Source organism: Eptesicus fuscus, chromosome 11 (assembly GCF_027574615.1).
Source record: "Eptesicus fuscus isolate TK198812 chromosome 11, DD_ASM_mEF_20220401, whole genome shotgun sequence".
Lineage (NCBI taxonomy): Eukaryota > Metazoa > Chordata > Mammalia > Chiroptera > Vespertilionidae > Eptesicus > Eptesicus fuscus.
This window is the reverse complement of record NC_072483.1, coordinates 35544382-35551431: the sequence shown is the minus strand read 5'-3', so window position 1 is coordinate 35551431 and position 7050 is coordinate 35544382.

Genomic DNA, 7050 nt, shown 5'->3' with positions numbered 1-7050 from the left:
ATTTAGCTTCTTTCTGAAGAACGTCCATGTCCCACGAGCATAAAGACAATAGTACACTATATAAAGAGCCAATAAATCAATTAGCTTTAATAGCCAGAGTTCAGGAAATGCATTTATTCTCTTCGATGAAAACACAGCTTTTACTTGTAACTATATTTCATACTGTTAGGGTAAATTTTTCATGTAGAAATTATATTTAGTGGCTGAAAAAAACCACTCATAAATTTTGTAAAGCCAAAAAGAAGCACTTACTAATGTAGGAGAACAAGTTTGTTTTATTTGTAATTATCTATCTGTAGAGTAATTGAGATTCTAAACAGCAGCTAATAGCCTCACTGTCTCAAATTATGACTGCCTGTAACTTTACCTTGCCAAATATCAAAGAGCTTTTCAATTGCAACTCTACTACTAAAACCTGGGTCATTTTCTAGCAATTAATTGGAAGAGGTGATTAATAGCTTAATAATGGGTTCCTCTGTGTTTAAGAAATGCAGGGGATGTGCATAGGAAAGGAATATGCAATTTTGTATCCCTGAAACATAACCTAATTGAAAAATCAGCAGTTGGTCTTATTTACTTTAGGCTTGTATTTCCAAACCCTCTTTTGATCTACTCAGAAAAAAATGTGTAAATCTGGAGAGTATTTTTTAATTAACTCCTTGGATATTGAACACACTATGAATTTAAGGAGCACAAGCTACTCTATGCCACCTGCTGGGCTGCAGTCAGCTTCACAGGAATTTGTGGGCAATATGTGTCAAGTATCTACCTGGATGATGCAGATGACAGTGCCCACTGGGCAAGTCACCCCCTATAGGGCCACCCGTGGATTCATATGGCACATTCACCTATAACATAGCCTTCTGAGTGTGATGCCTGGGAGTCTTTGTGCGCTTCTATGAATTCCTTTCTATTCACCACAGACTTGTGACTGGAAGATCTAGCTGCAGTCTATCATAATATCTTCCCAGATACTTCCAAGGAGACAGTCCATGAAATTTAATCAGTTCACTAATCTGAACACTAGTTCTCAAGGCAATGGCAAGTTGACTAGTCAGATGGAGAAGAGTTCAGTGAGTGAGGAAGTCTCAATGGTAAAGGCAAAGGAGGAGCCTAGCAAAATGAAAAGGAGCAGGACTCATTTGTCCACCTCATTACAACATCAGGGCGATCCATCACAAGATATCCTCTTAGATATAGGACTCGATATACACTGAGTGCCAGATTATTATGATCTCTGAACACATAATAAACTGGCCACTCAGTGTGTGTGTGTGTGTGTGTGTGTGTGTGTGTGTGTGTGTGTATCTAGTATATATATATATATATATATATATATATATATATATATACTAGAGGCCCAGTGCATGAATTCGTGCATGGGTGGGGAGGGGACATGGGTGGTTGGCTGGCCTGCCTGCTGGTCGAACTCCTGGTCGAGGGGATAATTTGCATATTAGCCTTTTATTATATAGGATATACACTGAGTGACCAGATTATTATGCGTTCAGAGGTCATAATAATCTGGACACTCAGTGTATGTTCCATTGTCTACTACAATGGCTGTGAATTCTTATGGGTTTCACCCTTAGGTTGCTAGAAGTAAAGAATAAGGCTCTCAGTTTTCCATCATTTCCTTCGCATTGTACATCCCTGCCTCTCATTTTATCTTAGTTGAAACTAGAAATACTGGGTTATTCATTCCCCACTGTTTTTACTTGATGGCTTAACATTAGAGGAAATCAGTACTTTACTATCTGACATTTTTTCCATGGCACCAAACATAAAATAAAGGAAGGACATATTAAATAAAATAAAGAACAACAACCTGGAAGTGAACTCCACTTCTCCAGCTCTCACTACCCAGACATCCATTCTTGAAACCTTGTTTATTCTAAGGTTAATGATCCAACTGCTCACAGATTTTTAACTCTTTGAACATGTATTGGAGAATAAATAGGGCTAAATGAAAACACTAAAAAAAAGGGGAAAAAAAAGGACTTGCTCTCCCATTATTAAAAGACATACAGTCAACCAAATTTAATCAGCTATAATAAAGAAGGAGCAGCATGTCAGTGAGGGGATAACCTGTCAGTTGAAAACAAAGACCAGAGTGGATTTATTAGATTGATATGTGTTCTCAAGCAGTCCCCTACTCATACTCAGATGTCAAAGGCTGGAGAAGGCCTGGTGAACAGAAAATGGCTCAGCTGCAAGAGGGCTGACCTGTGTTTAGAACTTCCTGCTGGGCAGGGAGCCACAGTCTTCATTATCTTCCAACTCAGAGCGGTAAGAGCACTACTTCCAAGATGTGATGGAGGCAGACCCACATAGCCGAGGTTGGTGGGTTTTTTTTGTTTGTTTTTGTGCATATTTTTTATGTTTTTCTTGGGATAATAAATGATTGTGTTTGATTTGCTTACTTTGTGCCCCACTCACTCTCTCCATAATCACTAAATTCTTAGTTCAATATTCTATGCATTTAGATTTTGAATCTGTCAGTTTTATTTCCTGGTGTCCTCCCTCTCAGAAGGCTCCATCCTTGTCTCAATTCTGGCTCAATTGTTTTCAAGCTAGACTTGCTAATAGAAATTGCATCATCCTTGTCTTCTGGAATTGTCTTTTCTCGAATTAACTTCCTTAGTTTGAAGAAGTAATCTTCTAATAGCTTTCTGAGAAAGAATCTTGGCAGATAAGTGGTTTGGGCCTCTATCTGAAGTGCCTGTACCCTATCTTTAATTGTTCCATTGTTTGCTAGCAGGAAAAGATGCCATGGGATTAGGATTTTTCTTGGTAAAGCATCATTTTGCCCTGCCTTTACCCCAGGACAGCTATTCTCCACATTAAAATCTGTGTTGAAAGTTTTGACTTACACTAGGGTATAAGTTATTGGCAATAGTTTAAAAATTGCTATTCCCTGGGGCATTTGAATGTACATTTAAGCAAGATCTTTGATGAAGCTCAGCAATCCCTGAGGAGTAAAAGGAGACATATTTTGGACACAGGTAAATTCCTGAAATAGCTACATACATGGGCATCTATGTTGTCTACTTAAAAAGCAAGTTATTGGTGTTGAGGGAAAAAATGAAGCCGTATGACATCACTAGCCACTATGCCATCTTAGTAGGAAGAGAAGAAAGGAGAGAAAGACCTGCTTGGGATGCTGGGATGATGGGCCAGCTCTTAAGACTTGCCTCTCAGAGGTGAGCTTGCAAAATATTTTATCCAAAGCAGCTAGGAATGAGGAGAAAAAGAGTATGAGGAAAAGCCAAGTGAGGAAATGTGAATAGATGACATAGAAAAACCATATAGTATCCATGGGTTGAGATAAATTTATGGAGGGTCTTATATTGAACCTTATTATTTAGGCAATAGGATGTTAATGGCAATTTTTGCGCTTGGAATTCATAGACCTATGCTGGAAGATAGTTAATGGTAGAAATGTCTTCCTTATCTTTATATGTTTTTAAATAGTTTAAATTATGAACAAGAATATGAGTGAATTAAATGAACAATAAACTCTAGAGTCACTATAGATAAAATGGCTATAATTTATTGTCCAGCCAGATCACTTATAAGAGTGAAAGAGGGGTTTGGGAGCCAAAGGCAAAAACATGGAATCTCCCAAGCATGTTGAAATTATAGTCATCTTACTTAGTGTGAAGATGGAGAAAGGAGGTAGGATATACTAGTAGTAAATAAAAACTTATCTGAATATTTTCAGAAAGAGAAGGGAAATAGGAAGAACAATGAGTCATTATAATAAAATCTTTGGTTTACCAATTCCATATTTAAGTTTTTTAATGGACTGAAATACAACTTTTTTTTCTGGTGTAGATCTTTCTAATTTTTAAAGATGTCCCCCCCCGCCCCCAAATGAGAGTGTGTTCTTTTGAATTCATGTATTCAGGGATATTAAATAGAAATATTTTTTATTATTTAAAAATTTTGCTTTCATTTGGTCAGAGAAACATATTGTAACTCTTCTAATAATTAGGGCACATGATAGGCCTTGAATTTTGTTCAAAATATTTCTTTGCCTTTATCTGAGCAAGGCCGACCTGTTCTTTAGGCTCAGTAGGCACAGCAACCTGGCCTACCATACTTTGAGAGCCAATAAAAATGTCTTACTTTCTTTTAAAATATGAATAAAAAAAATAAGTTTTCAGGTCATAAAAATGTGCCTAAGGACTACAAAAGTCATTTAATCCAAGTAAACTGAAAAGCATAAATATTTTTTAAAGAAATAATATTTAAAAACCTGGTGGTATAATGCTGGAAAAAATACTTTTTAATTTTACCTAAGATTTAACTTTAATTTGTGTATCTGGAACAAGGCAACGTATTTTCTTTGGCAGTTGAAAACTATCTAATGGTAGTTATCCTCTTTCCTCAAGAATCCTTTTGTGTTTTGTGGGGAGGAACTGCTTTTATTTCCTAATGTCTTTTCATCAGTAGTGGTAAAGGTCCTCATGGGGACTGCTAAAGACATTTCTTAGGGAAAAGTTGAGGAGATGCCCAGAGTTGAAGGCATCAGGCAAGCCTACCTGATGGAGACACAGGGGTAGAGAGGGACATTTGATTGCAGTGCAGGTCTGAACATATACTAGACGAGAGCTCTGCCTCACATGGCTGGCCTCCAGGTCATTTAGGACCAGTCCTAGGTGGCTATTACACAATCTTACTTTGCTCATTGCTGAGTGAAGTAAATGAATACTCTTCTACATTCAAGTCTTTGCTGGCAGTTAATGAAGGCTAGCATCACACATGAGGTATAAGGCTAAACAAATGCCCCTGTTATGTCAACACTTTAGTAGTGTAGGGAGCTACCTTCCTACCAGATATTCCTAACAAATATACACTTGGCATATACTATTTTTATGTATAGCTACTTATAACACTTCTAGAGGCCTGGTGCACAAATTTGTGCATGGGTGCAGTCCCTTGACCTGGCCAGCGATTGGGGCTGATCAGGGCCATGTCACCCAGTCCTTTTGGGGCCGACTGAGGCTGGCCGGCCGGGGGGAGGGACTGCAGGAGGTTGGCTGTGGGAGAGCACTAACCACCAGGGGGAAGCTCCTCCATTGAGCATATGCCCCTTGGTGTTCAGTCCACGTCATAGCAACCAGTTGACCAGTCATTCAGTCACTTAGGCTTTTATATATATAGATTAATACAAATAATGATATCAGTGGAAAAAATAATTTAAAATAACAAAAGTTAACATACATTGGGTCACACATTATTCAAACATGGTATTCTTGACTTTTCACCACAATTTTATGAAAGTTGTTGGAATATCTCTAATGTATCAATCTGTTCTAGACTATAGAAATGCAATAGTGCACAGGTAAGTGAGGTTTCTACTCTCTGAGAGTTAACATTCTAGTGAGATAGAAAACAAGCCAACAAGATAAATTTCAGATGGTAATAATTTTAGTGCAAGAATTATAAAAGAAAGATGAGATAGAGAACATCATGGCTACATTAGGTTGGTTAATCCAACATCAGATATAAGATATAATGTTCAAAAATTGACAATGACCAATGTGGCTGGAGGATGATGGGAACAGGGAAGAGGGTCACATTATGTGGAAATTAGAAACAAATACAGGTAAAAAGCATGATTTTCATTTTTATCATGATGAGAATTTATTGGAGGCATTTGAACAAGAAAAGGACATGGCCCTCCATTTTTGGTGTGACAAGCTGTGTGGGTGGTCATCTTCATGATTGAGTGAATTAAAGAAGCAATTTTGACAAGAAAAATAAAACAAATGTGTTTTACTGTTAATTTTGTTCCACTGCTTAAGGAGCCGAGTGAATTAAGCAGTTGAGTGTGAATTTTGACTTTCAGAAAGATAAAGATTGAGCCTTAAAATTAGAATTTAGAGCTGGGGGACTGGATGAGGTCACCTAGGGGAGAGGTGTAGGTAAGAAAGAGAAGAATAGAAGCATCCCTAAGAAAGAGTTCTGCAGGTCTTCAAAATGTAGAGGTTGAGCTGAGTAGGGAAATCTAGAAAATGGCAGAGCAGTGCCCCTAATCTGTGCTCTCACTTGCTGCAGTTTCAGTTACCCACAGTCAAACACTGTCTGAAAATACTAAGTGGGAAATTTCAGAAATAAACAATTCATAAGTTTTAAATCACATGCCATTTTGAGTAGCATGATGAAGTCTTACGCATTCTCTGTCCCACCCCGAATGTGAATCATCCCTTTGTTTCACATATCCAAGCTGTGTACACTCCTCACTGGTTAGTCACTTAGTGGTCTGCTTGGGAATAAGATTTACTGTCAGGTATCGAAATGCTTGTGATAAGTAGCCCTTATTTTACTTAATAATAACCCTAACACACAAGTATAGTGATGCTGACAATTTGGATATGCCAGAGAGAAGCTATAAATCAATGCTTTTAAGTAAAAAGGTAAATTTTTTCAGCTTAATAAAGAAAAAAAAAATCATATGCTGAGGTTGCTAAGAACTATGCTAAGAACAAATCTTCTGTCTGTGAAACTGTGAAGAAGGAAAAAATAATTTAAGCAGTTTTGCCGTCGCACCTTAAACTTCAGAAGTTATGGCCACAGTGCATGATAAGTGCTTAGTTAAAATGGAAAAGGCATTACATTTGAGGGTGGGAGACACGAACAGTTGTTCCTATTAAAGGCAATATGTTGTGCCAGCAAACACGGAGCCTGTGTGAAGACTTCAGCAAGAGATTTGCTAAAAAGAGCGACACCGAGCCATTTACTGCAAGTAAGGGATAGTTACACAGATTCAGGAACAGGTTTGGACTGAAAAAAACATGATTTTCACTGGAGAGAGACCACATTCACATAACTTTTATTACTGTAATGTTGTTATAATTGTTCTATTTTATTATTGTTGTTGTTAATCTCCTACTGTGCCTAATTTATAAGTTAAATTTTATCATAGGTATGCACGTATAAAAATAATACATAAAGAAATTACTACTATTTATAATTTCAGGTATCCACTGGAGGTCTAGGAATGTATCCCCCAGAGATAAACAGGAAACTTCTGTAACATGA